This window comes from Heterocephalus glaber, unplaced genomic scaffold (assembly GCF_053883595.1).
Source record: "Heterocephalus glaber isolate CG9 unplaced genomic scaffold, H.glaber_assembly_v1.0 deba00000331, whole genome shotgun sequence".
NCBI classification, from domain to species: Eukaryota; Metazoa; Chordata; class Mammalia; order Rodentia; family Bathyergidae; genus Heterocephalus; species Heterocephalus glaber.
This window is the reverse complement of record NW_028258142.1, coordinates 23,551,809-23,569,112: the sequence shown is the minus strand read 5'-3', so window position 1 is coordinate 23,569,112 and position 17,304 is coordinate 23,551,809. Positions and strand designations below refer to the sequence as shown.

The window sequence follows — 17,304 nt, the reverse complement described above, 5'->3', positions numbered from 1 at the left end:
CGCATTTTAAAAACTGCTTGCAAATGTAGCCAGTGACAACACTTCCCTCCAAAAATAATCAGTTTTGATAAAGGTGAAGACAGTATTGCAACGGAGTAGAGTTTTACTGTCTTAATCATTAAGTGTATATAAAGTTTAGTTCTTCCTTTTTATTGTAGACTATTACTGGACCTTGTTATATAATGTATTGTCTTTGATTTTTATCCCATTAGGTAATGCTGAAGAAGAGTAGTGTCACTTTAGGGACAGTAAGAGATGTGGTTTTGAAGCAGATTGGCTTATGGACCAAGGTTAGGGGAAGCTGCGTGGGGAGCCTATAATGGTTAGATTGCAAAGCAGTGCAACTTAACACTGCCCACTTGAGTGTCTAAGCCAAGGATGCTGTATATAGCATAGCAAGTGCCCTGTCTCCAGCTGTGCAGATAGACGCCTTGCAGAAGACTCTGGCTTTACTTTGCCTGTGTTCTTGCTCTCTCCCTTTCAGCGAAATGGAGTACAGAGAGACAGCTGCTGACTCTCCTAGGCAGATGATGACTCTGCAGCTTTCATAGTTTAGAGTAGGATGAGAAGTTTAATTGGTTAGATTTCTTTTTACTAGTGGTCACTAGCCATTGAGTGTTTTCTTAAAGAACAAGCTCCTTATATTTTTGAACTGGATTTTTTTCCCCTGAACTTCACGTGGTTATTAGTTTGAGGATATGATTATGAAATGTCGGTGGGACTTTTGTTTGGATTTCACTTATAAGTTGGCTTTTCAAAGTGGGCACCTTGAATATTACTCTAGAATTCTAGTGTCCTTTGTTGCTTTGTGTTCAGAAGTATTTTTTTGTGATTCACATAAATGTCGTCACTCCTCTATCACTGCTTTTCACCATTTTGAATGTATAATCAGATGCTAAATGTAAATATATTTTTCTATCCTTCCAGTTTTTTATTGTCTCAAATCCTTTTATTAGGAAATGGCTATGTAGTGTGTTGGTCTGAACCTATACCACTTATTATGCACTAATACAAATTTCAATAGTATAGAAGCTTTTAACCCACCCCAGCAAATTAATATCATGACAATTGTAGGCTTTTGTTTAGCATCACAATTCCATATTAACTTGAGCTACCTACCATAGGAAGATGGAGAAAAATTACATATCCTACAGACTTGATAACTGCTTGGTTACATTACTAAAAACAAATCATTTTTGCAGCTCTGGTGTCAAACAAATGCATTTATATTTATATGATTAAATTCTCATTTGGTTTGGAGTTTTAATGTAATTAAAAACAGAATATACTAAAAGTATGTGTCTCCTACAAGGGCTATTTTTATCTGAAAGGACAATGTAATAGAAAATAAATTTAATGAAGTTGGAAATATAAATTCGGCAATAAAGTTTATTATGGAGAGTAAGTTTTATCTAGTGAACGGATTTCATATGTGTGTGTTTTTGTGCGTGTACATAAATTAGTACATAGTTGGTAAATTGGTTTTCTTTCAAGCAAAAGCTTTTTTTCTTTAGAAAACAAAAACAAAGTTGGTCACACAGAAAAAACTCTGCTCCATTCAGCAACTTTGTATGTGTTTCATAGGACCAGTGGGTAAGTGGCAGCTGCCACAGCCTTATTTATCTTGAAAGAAAACATTCACTTGGGTGTCTACATTCTGGCCACCACCACGCTTTTTGGCATTTCTAATATGTGCTTCCTTGGTCAGAAGGGCATTTAATTATTAAATTTACAAGAAAAATTAACTAAAATTGACTGCAATATAGTTTTTCAGTGATAGAAAATCTTTTTTGACTTGGGAATACCACTCAGGATTCCTTTACAAATGAACTCAAATTTCATAAGAAATGCTGTAGATCTTACTATAAGTTTAAATTGCTGAGTACTTTTATCTGTCTATGCCGCCCAAATTTCCTGCCATGTACAAATCTAAAACACAGCATGACTTCAAAAATGTTAACTAGCTAGATTTTTTTAAAAAATACAGAGAGAACCTAATGTGGCGATAGACTTCTCCAGATCAGTCACCATCCGTAAGGCAGAATTAGAGCAAGGTGTGCTGGTGAGACTTAAAATCTTAGCACTCGGTGAGGCTGAGACAGAAGGATCACAAGTTCAAACCCCCCTCCACACACACACCCTGGCAACGTACCAAGACCTTGTCTCAATATAAAAACTTTAAAAAGGGGATAAGGATGTAGCTAAGTGTAAAGCTCCTGGTTCAGTCCCCTGCACAATAACAACAAAAGGCACAAATGTTTCCTATAGGCATCAATTTATAATCCACTAAAATATTTCAGAGGCCTTAGAATTTATCCATTAACCTATGGCATTTTAAAATAATTTAGTTACTTTCTCAAGTGAGTTTTTGGCTAATTTGCTTTGGTTATGAGCCATTTAACTGCATTAGTGTTATTCTAAGGAAGTTGAGTCAGCTGTTAGGAATATGTGAACCCCCTTTGAACACTGTTTCGTGCCTAATAACTGCCAAGTTCTGCGTTTTATAGGCTTGAGCCAGCTTTCTAATTCCATTAATGTTAATAAGTGTTTAGTTTACTGTGTATATAATGTTACGCTAGTTACTTGGAAAGTCTTAGTGACTATCTCAATTTCTTGCTGACACAAGAGTTTGGAAGGTGAACAGAGGGAAGAGAATGTACAGGAAGCAAACAGGAATTCTCACACCTACTGTTTACACTAATAGGAAAGGAGGGAGTGTCCTTCTTTCCTTCCATCCCAGCCTTTCTGAACTTGCCCGTGTCTTCACTGGACATGTACTTCTTAGAAATAGTGTGGTAGGGGCAGAGACGGTCAGCTGGTCCCAGCAGCCAGAAGGAAGCTCCTCGCCTCCATCCCAGGCTCCTAGGACAGAGAAGCTCAGGTGGTCCCAGTACCTGGAAAGAAGCTCCCCCGCCGCCATCCCAGGCTCCTAGGGCAGAGAAGCTCAGCTGGTCCTACCACCCAGAAGGAAGTTCCCCGCCTCCTTCCCAGGCTCCTAGGGCAGAGAAGGTGAGCCAGTCCCAGCACCTGGAAGGAAGCTCCCCTGCCACCATCCCAGGCTCCTAGTGCAGAGAAGCTGAGCCGGTCCCAGCAACTGGAAGGAAGCTCCCCGCCTCCATCCCAGGCTCCTAGGGCAGAGAAGCTCAGCCGGTCCCAGCACCCGGAAGGAAGCTCCCCGCCGCCATCCCAAGCTCCTAGGGCAGAGAAGCTGAGCTGGTCCCAACACCCGGAAGGAAGCTCCCCCACTGCCATCCCAAGCTCCTAGGGCAGAGAAGGTGAGCCACGCGGGTGCCAGAAGCACTCCCCTCCCCCCGTGGAAGTGAGAAGACACATAAACAAGCCTCAAAAACAGACTTCCAGATCACCTACAGCAACCCCAAAGGGAAACGAGATAGAACAATCTGATACTCAACCACCTGGACTCTCTGAATTGGCAACAAAAGAGGATATGGGAAAAATGAAATCAGATATAATAACTCAGATAACAGCAAAGATTTTGCTCATGGTGCAAGACATGATTAATAAATCTAGAGAGGACACAAACATGATGGAATCCCAACATAGGAAACAAATGGAATCCATAAAACAGATACAAACAGATTTCCAAGAGATTAAAAACTCCATCGGAAGTCTGCACAGCAGAATGAACCAATGTGAGGATAGAATTTCACATATAGAAGATAAGATTGCAGTTAGTAAGGAGGAAAAGAAAAATTACTTTAAAATTGTAAGGGAACACAAGAAATCAATCCAGCAGGTGCTAGACAATGCAAAGAAGAATAACATAAGACTGATTGGAGTCAATGAAGAAAGAGGAGAGAGTGCAGATGACGTAAAAAAACTCTTCACAGAAGTGATGGCAGAAAACTTCCCAAGGAGGGGAAAAGAACTTGACATACAGATAAGTGAGGCATGTAGGACTCCAGCTAGCCTTGATCAAAAAAACTCTACACATAGGCATATAATAGTTAGGATTCCAGAAATCCAACAGAAGAACAACATTCTACAAGCAGTGAGAGAAAAGAAACAAATCACATACAAAGGAAAGCCCATCAGAATCACAGCAGACTTCTCAATGCAAACCCTCAAGGCAAGAAGAGCTTGGAGTGATGTATTTCAAGCCCTAAAGGAAAACAGCCTCCAACCCAGATTGATGTACCCTGCAAAATTATCTTACAAAATTGATGGAGAAATAAGATACTTTCATGGTAAAGAGCACCTTAGGAACTACATGAATACCAAACCAGCACTCCAAAAAATTTTAGACAATACCCTAGGAAAAGACAGTGAGGATCACAACCCCAGGAAACCCAGCAGAATGAATCCATTGGGTGTGACAAATTAAATGCAAAGGGGGAGAATCCAACAAAAAGAAAAAGTCATGACAAGGCTTTTAAAACTTTTAACTTCATCTCCCTAATGAGTGTATAATTCAGTCTTATTATAGTACTGATTAGTATTTTTCTGATTCTAGAGTTGCACACCATTCCTTGTGCTATACTGGCTATTTATCATCTTCTTATGTCTATATTTTAATTGGGTTGTCTATTAATGAGCTCTAAGAATTCTTTATATATTCTGGTCATAGGTTATATGCATTGTAAATATGGTCTGTTTAAGAACTACTTTTCATTTTAATGATGTCATTTAAAGTTCTAAATTTTGATGGAATCTCATCAGTTTTTTTCTTTTATACATCATGTTTTTTGTATCCTAGGTAGTTCTTGCCTACCCTGAATTCATAAATATTTTCCCTTATAATTTCTTCTTAAAGTTTTATGCTTTTAGGCTTCTTATTTAGGTTCATAGATCCTTTCAAGTTATTTTCATGTATGGAAATAAAGGATTGAGGTTAATTTTTTATATATGGATACCAGGTGTTCTAGTGCATTTGCTGAAAACACTGTCTCTTCCTCGGCTCTTGAATTGAGTTTATGTTCTATAAAATGCTAATGTTAAATAATCTTTCAAAACTCCGTGGACCATATATGTGTGGTTCTATTTCTAGATTCTCTGTTTTATTCCAATGATCTATATGTCTTTCCTTACACCAACACAGCCTTGATTACTGTAGCTTTAGAGGATGTCTTAAAATTAGATACTAAATGTCTTCCAACACTGGTTTTGTTTTTAACTTTTCTAGGTCTCTTGTACACCTACATAACTTTTAAATTTCAATATCCAATTCTTCATTTATAGCAAGTATACACAGACCTGAATTTTTGTATATACCTTGTGTTTTCTAATCCTGCTAAATTCAAGTACAAGTTCTAGGGGCTTCTAGAGATTTCTTAGTATTTTCTCTGTAGATGATCATTTTATCTACATATAAAGATTTTGCTTCTGCCGTGCCAATCCTGTCCTAGTTGTGTCATTTTCTTGCCAGACTATTTTGGTGGGGACTAGGTTTCAAAGTTTAATGGACAGATAAAGAGTAAGCATATCTGCCCTTGTTCCCCACCTTAAGGAGAAAGCATTGTATCTACTCCATTCATATAAGGCATTCTCACTGGAAATATGGAGTACATGTCTTTAATCTGTTGAGAAGTTTCTGTTCTACTTCTAGTCTCCCGATAGCTTTTACCATGAACAGCTATAGAATTTAGTCCAATACTTTTTCTCCAACTACTGACAGGATCATATGGCTTTTTCCTTTCCTCTGTTTAAATGATGACTTTTGGGGGTGGATCTTCCAATGCTGAACCAACACTGCCATCCCTATAACAAAACCACTTTCTACATCCTGCCAGATCTGACTTCTAATAGTTTGTTTTGTTAAACAAATTTTTATCTCTGTTCATACTTTTTTCTTCTATTATCTTTATCCACTTTTAGGATTAGCACAATGTTGAGTTCCTAAAATGAGGGGAGAAGTGTTCCTTCTTTTTTCTGCTTTAATTGTTTGATATAATTTATCAGTTAAAATGTTTATGAGCCTGCTGTTGTCATATAGGTAGGTTTTCAAGCTAAGAATATACTTTCTTTAATAGGTGCTATTCAAATTTTATATTTCCTCCACAGTTAGTTTCATTAATTTGTCTTCCAAGTTACTTCTTAGAAGTTGTCAAATTTATTTCAAAACAGATTTTTGAAATATGCTTTCTATATCCTTTTAAATTCTGTAAAATCTGTGGTAATGTCTCCTAGATCTTAATGTTGTAATTTAAAAAAATGTATAACTGATATTGTGTAACAGGAAGAAAAGGTCTAAAAGAGCAGGGGAATTGGGAGGGGTAGGGGAAGGGAAAAGAGGGAAAAGAAAAAATATGAGAAGAGGAAAAAAATGGAAACAAGGTCTTTGCAAATAGGGAAGGGTGGAGGGGGTGAAGGGAAGGCAAGGGAAGGGGAAAAAAATAAGAACCAAGAGACTCATGTAATGCTACAAGATCCCAATGATGAATGTAACTGTATTTTATACCTAAAATGTACCAAAATGTACCAATAAAGTTAATGGGGGAAAAAAAAGAGAAAGAAATAGTGTGGTAATTTTTGGTGAGTAAAGGTTCATTTGCTGAACAACAAAGATATCTATATTATTTTTATTTGGAGGGAATTTCAGTTTGAGATGTTTTAATATACAGAAAAAATTTCATATCAATACCAGTTGGTGTCTCTTTGTTACCCTAAAAATAACTCTGTGAATATCAAATATATACTCATCACTTCCTTTGAAAACATAATAGCAACACTGTGATGGATAAGAAAAAAAGTAGTATTCCTTCCGTTGAATTGGTTTCTATAAATTGGATTCTATAAATTTTTCCTCTCCGAAATGTAGTAGTGGTCTCTCATATGGTGACATGTAATAACCTAGTATGGCAAAATTTCAAATATTTTCATTATTTTGACTACTTAAATTATTTTTTTAAATGTTGTATCAGCAATGTACAGGGTTGACACCGACTTGTGTTTGTCAACATTATCATATAGGACTTGCAATGATAGGTCATGTTTTAGGACTTTACAACTGATGAATGCTTGTTTATTCTTCAGTTAATAATGTATGACTATTCCATTGTAGAGGCATCATCTCATAGCCTTTCTTACCACCATCTAAAGTAGAGTTTTTCCCTGTTTCAGATGAAAGTATGCGATACTGTCATTAGGTGTGATATCATAGTATACTATGTATATACAATAAGAATATATACATTACAAAGATTTATATATGCACAATTAAAAAGAATACTTTAAGCCAAAAGACACTATGAATGTTTCTTGTGATGAAACATTTTTGCTGAAAAGGTTGAAGATAATTCACTGGGTGCCTTGCAGTCCTGGCCTACTAGAGGGAGGAGACAGCTTTGGGGATCCAAAGAGCCACCCTCAGCAGCTCACTGGGTTTGAGACTTTGAGTGGTTAGACTCCCCTTAGGCTTAGTCCCTCATCATTAAAAATGAAGGTAAAAATGTCCAACTTCATAGATTGGAGCACCAAAAACAGGGGTGTAGCTCCTAAGTTAAATGAGGCAGATCTGTGCAGACACCAATTCATGAATCAAGTATGTGAGTCTTTCACTTAAGAAGTTAATTAGGTTAGTTGTGAACAGGTAATTTTTGATCAGCATAGTATCAGACACAAGAACAATGTGCATTTATGGCATATCTGGAAATGTAGACTTTAATAACTAGCTTTGATCTCCTCTCTGACATCATCTGGTCTTTCCTATTTGTCCCCAACACTACCCTGTGATGATGGCAGTTCTTAAAAAGAATTGATTTATGAGCGAAACATGGAGAAAATGACCTTAATGATTTTTGCATTGTTGATTTTTTGACATCTTCAGGACATTCTGGCTTCATTTCTCATGTATTTTTATCATATCATTTTGCTGTGATGAATTTCCAGTGGTCAGGGTTAGATTCCTTAGAGGCATTTGAGAAGCAGTGTCATGTTATCTCTACAGTTTCTACATTGTGTGACTTAAAAACAAGGGAAGTGTTTGGGAATATGCCTTACCTAGCTATTGCCTTCCAGAAGGTTTTCATAAATGTTGCAGCTGCTTTGCCTGGCTAAGCCTGGAGGCAGAGTTCCTAGTCATTGAAATGAATCTCCAGTTATGTAATAAATATTAATAAGATGTTTGCTCTCTCTACATAATAGTTCACAAGACCAAAAGAAATTTATTCCATGCAAGGATTATCTTAATATTATATAAATATTGGGTGTTTCTGTTCCATGGATATTTGTGTGTAGGCAGAGTTAATCTAAATGGTAATGGTACTTGGGCAATTTGAAATGATCAGCAGATTTTTAAGATAAAAACAATTAACTGCATATTATAACTGCCAAGAGAGATTAACTCTCCTAAATGCATTTTTTCCTGTTAACTCTTAAATACTTTACCAAGATATTTGCAATGTTGGACAAAAAACAAAATTGATAGATTGTGCTGAAACTTGATTCAGCACATAAATATCTGAATTCGGAGCTTCCTGTATAAATGCCAAAAGAAGCTTGGAAAACCAAATCCAGAATTGGCGGGTGATTATTCAGAGGCTCATCATTCTGTCCTCAGTCGTCTTCTTCCTTTAATTCTCACCAAGCACCATAGTATTCCATGCCTACACAAGAGAGAACACTAAAACAGAATCCACATGCTGTGTACGTCCCTGTCCCAATTGAAAAAAAGACCTAAAAAAATGGAGTGTAGAAAAAATCAGCTAAAGTAAGTATTACAAAATGTCTGAATTTTTTGAGCCAGTGGAGATTATTGAAAGGTGTTTAAAAATAATCTTGACTCAGTGTACATCATGAATGCATAATGTTCTCAAGGGAGCGCCCATTTTTGGAATCTCTTGATTATTTTACCATGGCTTTCTTGGACAAGCTCTGGGATACAGAGCGGGGATAAATGAATAAGTGAGACAGGTGGCTTAATGTGAGTGGGCCAGAAAGTAAGTCCCTGATGTGCTGGCCAGTTTTTTGCTGTGTCCTGAATATGAATTTGTCTCTGGGCATCACCATGTTTTCACAGGAAGTTTAGTTTTCAGGATATTAAGTTTCAAGAAGCCTGCTTTTTATACTTGTATCATTTTAGAACCATAGCCTGTTTTGACACTTCTGAATCAAGTGTTTAAATCTTCCCGTGATGGGATCAATCACGAAATGAGAGTATCATAAATTGAGCTAGAAGAGGCTTCTCTGATAATTTGGTGCTTTAATGGTTGTTGCTACGTTTTAGAATTCAGATGCTTACTATCAAGAGTTTCTTAAATTCCTGTCAAATCCATCTATTTTTTGAAACTATTCACTGTTTAGTGTTACATGTGCCATATACTTAGCAGAATGGTTAAAATTTCCCCAGCGAGCAAGAGACTAGAACTGCCCCAGGCAAATTTGCCTTTTAGGGATCCCTAGAGTTTACATAGCCAATTTTTATAGGTTATAGTAAGGCATGTGGCTTCGACTTCTCCATGTAATAACTTTGAGGCATCTGCTTTCAATCCCAGTCATTATTCATTATCTTGTTTACCTCTTTCTGGGGGTCAGGTGGGCAGAAAGCATTAGTAAGCAGATAAACAGTTGGTGATTCAGATAGTTCCTGATGGAGCTACAGGATCTCTTTCATACTGTTTATGGTCAGTGGAGAACTGAAAGATTTTTAAAATATATTTAATGACCCGCATATCATAGTTTCCCATTACCCTGAGAGACTTCAGAGCTTCATAATAAATCATATACTTGAGAGTTTTGTTTCAGATTTTTACAGTTGACTTGAATGTAAAAGTTGAGATGGAACAGAAATACTGAGATGTATATATTAACCTCCATCCAAAAAATATAGCACTGCTTCAAACCCAAGAATTTTTCAGGCTAGGAAATACATTGAAGAAGTAATATATGTTTTAACTTAAGGAATTAGCTCCAATTAAACACAGTAAACCAACAGTACAGCTCTGAAATTCTTTTTTTTTTTTTTTTTTTTTTTTTTTTGGTACCGGGGATCGAACTCGGGTCCTTGCGCTTGCAAGGCAAGCGGCGGAACCACTGAGCTAAATCCCAGGCCCCTGAAATTCTTTTAAAATGGGTTAGACATAGTATCTCTGTTCAATATGACCTTACTGATTGTCTTTATAGGTGATAAAAGGAAACTAATTGAAATGTAACAGTAAACATTTTAATTAAATTTCAGTATTTAAATTAATTTAATGTATTAATGGAAACCACATTTCATAAAAATGTTGATCCCGTGCTCTACCCATCGGGATATGTAATTGAGGTGCTTGATGCCAAAGCTCAGGACACAGTGTGCACAAGGCCTGTCTACAGCCTCAGTTGAAATTACATTAGCAAGAGGTGCTTCTGCATTCTGTAGAGAGGCATTTTTCCCCCAGCTAATTTGCACAGGAATTTTTTTTTTATTTTAGATTTATAGACTTAAGAGCTGAGTTGTTTTAGAAATTATTATATAGGTCAGTTCCTTTAATTTTAGAAAAAAGGAAACAGCTCTACTTTTGCAATGGTAGAGACTATTCTTTTTATTTCTCAAGTATCTAGTAATTATTTTTGAATAACTGCTTCATGTTTAGTGCTCCCCTTCTTGATGTTAGAATTATAAATGTTTGGGAAGCTTGGTTTTAGAGCTTCAGTCCCACAGACAGACGGGACAACTGAGCCTGTGAGGCCCACCCAGCAAAAGCCTGTATTCTCAAGAGCAAGCACTAACCAAGTGCTGACACCCAGCACAGTCAGCGGGTGACAGATTGCTTACATAAGTGCAGGAGAGACTGGAGTGATGTATGGAGGGGCAAAATTGGAACAGCATCCTGAAAGATGACCAGATTTGTCCCAGTGGCCAATGGGAGAAGCTCTCATGGAGGCCTGAGTGTAGAAGTGACTACCAGGAATGTGATGGGTGTATTTGCCCAAGAATTACCTCATTCATGATTAGCAGGCATCATGAAATCATTTTTAATGTGAAATGTCACAGAAAAATTTTGGGGTGTGGCTTTTAGCGTGAACAGTTCCTCTTCATCTCATCTAGCCCACAGTTGGATGAATTCCTACCCTGCCAGAAGCCTTCCTCAAAGCTATTCTCTGTGCACCTTCAGGGCCCAGTCTGAGCAGCAAAAGATGTTCCTGCTGGTGGTAGCAAAGAGGGGTAGGAAAGACTCAGGAGTAAAACAGACAGCTGTCACTTCAGTTGTAATATCTTACAGGAGGATCATAACTCAGACACAAGCTTTATAGGATTGACTTTATTAACTGTTTATATATGCAGTAGAAAATTTATCCTGAACAACTAAATATAGTGGGCCCTTGACTTATAAATTCTATCAGTTCTCAGGTGCTTGTTGTAACTCAAGTTGATTGTAAGCTGACATCTAGATGTTTACCTGGGTACACACTATAGATAAAAAGAGGCAGATGAATCTTCCACTAACTTAATTAACCCAAGTTGTTCATATGTCAGGCCAGTCATGACTTGGAGGTCAACTGTATTCTGAGCATTTTCTTGGTGTTTTTTTTTTTCCTTTTTGTGTTCATAATGACATTTGTATAAGAAAATGCTGATCTTTAACTATACTACAAAGCTACTGTGATAAAAACAGCATGGTACTGGCAAAGAAACAGACCCGAAGATCAGTGGAATAGATTAGAAGATGTAGAAACAACTCCAGACATACTCAGTCACCTCATCTTTGACAAAGGAGCCAACCACCCTCATTGGAGGAAAGACAACCTATTTAATAAATGGTGTTGGAAAAACTGGATTTCAACCTGTCAGAAATTAAAACTAGACCCATACCTATCACCATGCACTAAACTAAGATCGAAGTGAATTAAAGATCTAAATATTAAGTCAGAAACACTAAACTTGCCGGAAGATAAGTTAGGTAGAACTCTTGATGACATTGGCATAGGAAAAGACTTTATGAACAAATCTTCAGTAGCACGGGAGCTAGCACAAAGAATCAACAACTGGGATCTCATCGTATTAAAAAGCTTCTGCACTGCAAGACAAACTACCAACAGAGCTAAGAGGCAACCTACAATGTGGGAAGAAATATTTCGCAGCTGTAGCTCAGACAAAGGTCTCCTATCAAGAATATATAAAGAACTGAAAAAAATCAGACCTCCCAAATTCAGAGACCCAATTCAAAAATGGACATCCGAAATGAACAGACATTTCTCAGACAAAGAAGTAAAAATAGCAAGTAAATATATGAAAAAATGTTCAACATCACTGGTCATTCGAGAGATGCAGATGAAAACAACACTGAGATTCCACCTCACCCCACAAAGAATGGCTGCTATGAAGAAATCAACCAATAACAAATGCTGGTGGAGGTGTGGAGAGAAAGGAACCCTTCTCCATCGTTGGTGGGAATGTAGATGGGTGCAACCACTGTGGAAATCAGTATGGAGATACCTCAAAGAACTAGGACTAGAGGTCCCATTTGACCCAGCTATTCCCCTGCTGGGAATCTTCCCCAAAGAATTAAAAGAATCATACCACAACGATATATGTGCACCTATGTTTATAGCGGCACAATTTGTAATAGCTAAAGCTTGGAAACAGCCCAGATGCCCATCAACTGGAAACTGGATAAAGAAGATGTGGTTTTTTTATGAAATGGAATATACTCAGCCATAAAGAGTGAGAAACTAGAGACATTTATAGCTAAATGGATGCATATTGAGGCCATCCTCTTAAGTGAAATAAATAGGACACACATGTAAATACTGAATAGTTTCTCTAGTGTGAGAAATTGAAAGTGTAAATAAGGATGAAAATGATTAAAATGAATAATTAATAATTTGAAATAAAAGGTCCAAGGGTTTGGAGATGGTGGAAGGGAAAGGGGAAAGGGAAGAAGGGAAAGAAAAAATTATGAGAAAAAAATGGAATCAAACTCTGTGTAGATAGGGAAGGGTGGAGGGGGTGAAGGGTATACAGGTAATGGGAGAAAAAATAAAAACTAAGATGCATCATGTTCTGGTACAAACACCCAATGATAAATGTAAATGTGTATTATACCTAAAATGTACCAATAAATATATATATTTAAAAAGAAAAAAAAGAAAATGCTGATCCTTACCCTGCATTATGATATGGGAGAGTTGTCTATATACACTGTGTATGTTTAAATATTAAAGGTGTTTAGATGAAACAAAACATAGTCCACATTTTCACCATTCAGGTTAAGTCATATTCAGCTGTATGTGGCTATATTTCTACTAGACCTTTTAGCTAAAATGAAGTATGGTATCAATTGTATGTAGATACAACCATTGGAAAAAAATTAATAATATTGATTGGATCTACAACCTAAACCAACTACTAAATAAACTTCAAGATAAAAGTTATATTAATTCATATAAAATGTTCCACATCTGAGGTTAAGAAGCAGTTAAAATTGAGTATCAGATCTGTGTAGGATGATCAATTTCTAAATCTTGGAAGCAGAAAAGAAAATCACAAAGAAAAGTTGGACAGAGTCAACTATATAAAAGTATTAAATTTCTGAGCCATGAGAAATAAAATCAAGAAAATAGCAGATGTTTTCCTTAATGTATTAATTTGATTCTCTCATAGTATATTTTTCAGTGTCCATAATTTTGTGTGCATATTTTTGCCAATGGATGCCTAGCTATGTAGTAAAAATTCTAGTAAATACTAGAAAATTACTGAGCTCCTTCCCTCTTTTGCTTCCCTCATCTATGCATTAGGAAGTAAATCTATGTCAGGAGTCACACAATGGGATTAACAACGAAGGCAGAAAGGTCAAGCTCTAGATTGTACCGCTTTGCACCTCTTGCATTATAAAAATAAATATAATACATAAAATTGGAAAAATTGAAATTGAAAATAGTATACTGGAATTGCTGGTGGCAGTATTCATAGACATGACATTAGAATGCTTTTTAAACATTTAAATATTTTAAAATAAGGTCAATTATGGGTTCTTCGATTATTGTGCTTTGAAATGTTGGAGTTAATCGAGTTCAAGTTACAAATTAAGCAGAAACCTTTAGTAAGGGGTTTTTATTCTCTGCTTTTAAGGTCAGGGTTGCTTTCCATAAAGTTACAAAGAGCAAATTGATGAAGAGAAATGCTTTCAAAAGTATTGGCACTGCTAAAATAATTTGGTAATTGTGTGGTAATATTCACATCAAAGCTGTTACACTGTTTGAAAAATGAATGCTCAATGAATGCTTTCCTCAGTATATTTGTCACCTAGAATTTTAAAACTTGAAATCTTCATTTCAGCCAATATATATAAGGAACAGGTCAGTGGGTAGTTTTACGTGTCAGGAAAACTAGGAAAACCCTAGTGTCACAAGATTTTGTGCTTCCTGGAGTTTACATAATTACTTTAAAATTCCAGTTCTTATTGTTAGGTTTTAATCGTCTATGTTCAGATTGCTACTTAATTTATAAAAAATTGTCCATATTTTATGTTTTAAAATCATGTACCCTAAAAGCCTATTAAACTTGAAAGAAGACGTGTTATCTTAAAAGGTAATGCTAGAATCACTCGTGAAAATATAACTGAGACAGTTGCCAAGGAATATGAGACTTTGGTCTCTAGCAGAAACACTGGAAAAGTGGCTTGCTATTTCTTGACAGAGAAGTGTGAAATTTTAAACTTCTGAAGGGTACCTAGAGTCTGGGGGGCACAGGGACCAACCCTATCTCCAAGCAGTGGGTTCTTCTGTGAAGAGTTGCATACATGAGAGATAGATACTGAGCTCATGTAGAGTGACCCAGTGCCTTTAATGGTGTTCTGTGATCAGAGAGCCTCTGATATTTTGTGTGTGTTTATGTAAGCAAATGATAGAGAAGTCTGTATCACATTCTTCCCCTATTTACTATTGCCTTCAGATTGAAGAACAACCCTAATTTGAAGAGCTCAGGCAATGAAGTAAAGATATAATTCTGCACCTAATGTTTATGTCCTGGTAATGCAACAGAGAAAACCCAGATGTTTCTAAATGTTGATGAAATGCTTTTGTTTGGTGGGAGTATTTTGGATGTCAAGGTGAAAAAGATGGTCATGTGATTCTGACTTTTGCAGTCATTATATTTATGTAAACCCTTTTTGAGAACCCCATGGAGCTGAGAGCATAGCTCAATGATAGAGTCCTTGCCTAGCATGTACAAGGCCCTGAATTCAATCCCCAGCACAATCAAGCAGTCAATCAATCAACCCCTGTTTTTGGTACATGGAATTTTTTGCTGCTTGACCAAATGGGTAGAACTCTCCCCATGGGCCCTCTGGAGACATGTAAAATAGTCCTATGAAATTGCTAGTAAATAAGGTGATAAATGTTCACTAAAGGAATTCAACTGTCCCAAATTCTGAGTACATACAGTGAACAAAACAAACCCGTGCCCTCATGCAACTTGTACTCTGGTAGCAGGAAAATGGATGAGCAGAATAAAGTGGAAAAATTACTATATGGCAAGATAGTCGAGGCTTTCAAAATGGCAGGGAAGAGGGATATGGCGCATGGTCCATTTCGGGTTTACATTGGGTGGCCAAGGAGAGCCTCCCTGAGATGATGATGCGCAGCTAAGCAGATAGCTGGGAGGACATCGGTCTGGAACAAAAGACAAGCAGATGCAAAAGACTTAAATGCCAGGTTGATCTACGAAACAGGAGGAGCCACAAGGATGGGGTTGTAGCAGAATAGGGTATGTAGGGATGCACTGTAGAGCTCATGAAAGCAGAATGGTCATAGGATATGTAGATCAAAGAGAGTCCTGTAGATGGAAGACTGCAGGAAGGATTTGAGCAGAGAGGGATGGACAATTCTGGCTACTGTACTGACGGAGGGGAAGGGAGGGAGTGGGAGCCAGGAGCCAGCTAGAGGAGGAGGCCATTGTAGTAGCTCATATCGCCTTCAGGGTGGCTGAGCCCAGTCCCTGGCCGGTTCTGTCTCTCCTCTCTCCCCCTATCCCCACCCCACCCCCAGAGTTTATTCCCCAGGATACCAGGGAAAATCATCAGTTCTCTCAGGAGGTCATTTCCCCTTAGTATATAGTTATTTTCATGTTGTATACCTAGAAAATAGGAAGCTTTTATGCTCCTTCAGGGAGTGTTATTTCAAGACATTTTCTGCCGTCTGTGTCATGCCAGGATGTGGGTGGATGTATTTTTGTAGTTGTGCACCGGAGAGTCTGCTGCTGATTTGCAGATTGCATTTATTATAAGGCGTATTGTCCATTGATGAATAATGTGTGGGCCACAAAGTGATCCACAGCTTTTAAAATAGCTCATTTATCCTGCAAACTTCACCCCCGGCCCTTTAGAAACATTTTCTGGGAGCAAAGTTTTGGCAGGTTTTCCTCAGCTTCTGGGGTTATTGTCCCCTAGTTCTTCATACATTTCCTTAGGGGGCTGACGACTTGAGGATGAGTAGACATAAAATCTGAGTTCATGGAAAAGACAGGAATAGGAGCCAGGAGATAAGCTTTAAGTCTCTGTTAGGGAAATGGATGCTTTTTTGGCATCATGTACTGAAAATTTTCCTTATAATGTAGATTTAAATGGGAAAATCAGACATCGTGCTTTGGACTAAAGTACTTTAGGTATCATACAGTAGCCCCAGCCAGATTATCCTCAGGTTTCTTTGCACTGAAAAAACTAACTTTTGTGCAGAGATTCTTTGTTTGAAGGACCCAGGGGTGCAGGAGGAGCCTTGCAGAAAGGAAAGCATGCCCCTGGGAGCATTCATGCAAGGACTGGGGGAGGAGGGTATTACATGATCCAGTGCTGCCTTCTCCTTTACCAAACCTGAGCCCTGAATGTAAGCGATTGGCACTCATAGAAACCTCACTGGAGATTGTTTTTCTTTTTCAACAAGTTTCTTATTTTTTTCTAATATGTTGCAATATTCTGTCAGTGGCCAGGTGACATCTGTTGGAATGCTGGTGTGTGGGTGCCAAGCAAAACAGATGCAGGAAGATCTGCCTGAACTGAGGCAAGAGGGAATTGGTTGGGGGTGGAAAGTACAGTATATTTGGAGGGACAGCAGTAATGATAATGTCTATAGAATGGACACCTCCGTGTTTTAGTCATTGCTTTGAAACTCTCAGAAAAGCATTCTAGGTTTATGAACATATTTCTAAGCATATTGACTGGCGTTTTCACTTCCCACCTTGTATTTAGAATGGTGTTTGACTGACTCAGTACATAATCATCTGCAAGCCACCGGTCATCAGACTTTTTATTTTACCTTCAATTATTTATATTTCTGCAAATTAACAGGTTAAACTCTTAATGGTATAGAATCTGCCAAGGAAAATCCAGACTAGATAAAAAGAATTTTACTGATCTTGATTATCCAGCA

The 17,304-nt window shown here is 37.5% G+C and overlaps 1 protein-coding gene across 30 annotated transcripts in view; it reads left to right on the top strand.

Annotated features, from left to right (window-relative positions):
* Nedd4l (NEDD4 like E3 ubiquitin protein ligase) overlaps nt 1-17,304 on the top strand; it is a 353,886-nt gene that overhangs the window by 208,370 nt on the left and 128,212 nt on the right. The gene's annotated exons all lie outside the window — the stretch shown is intronic.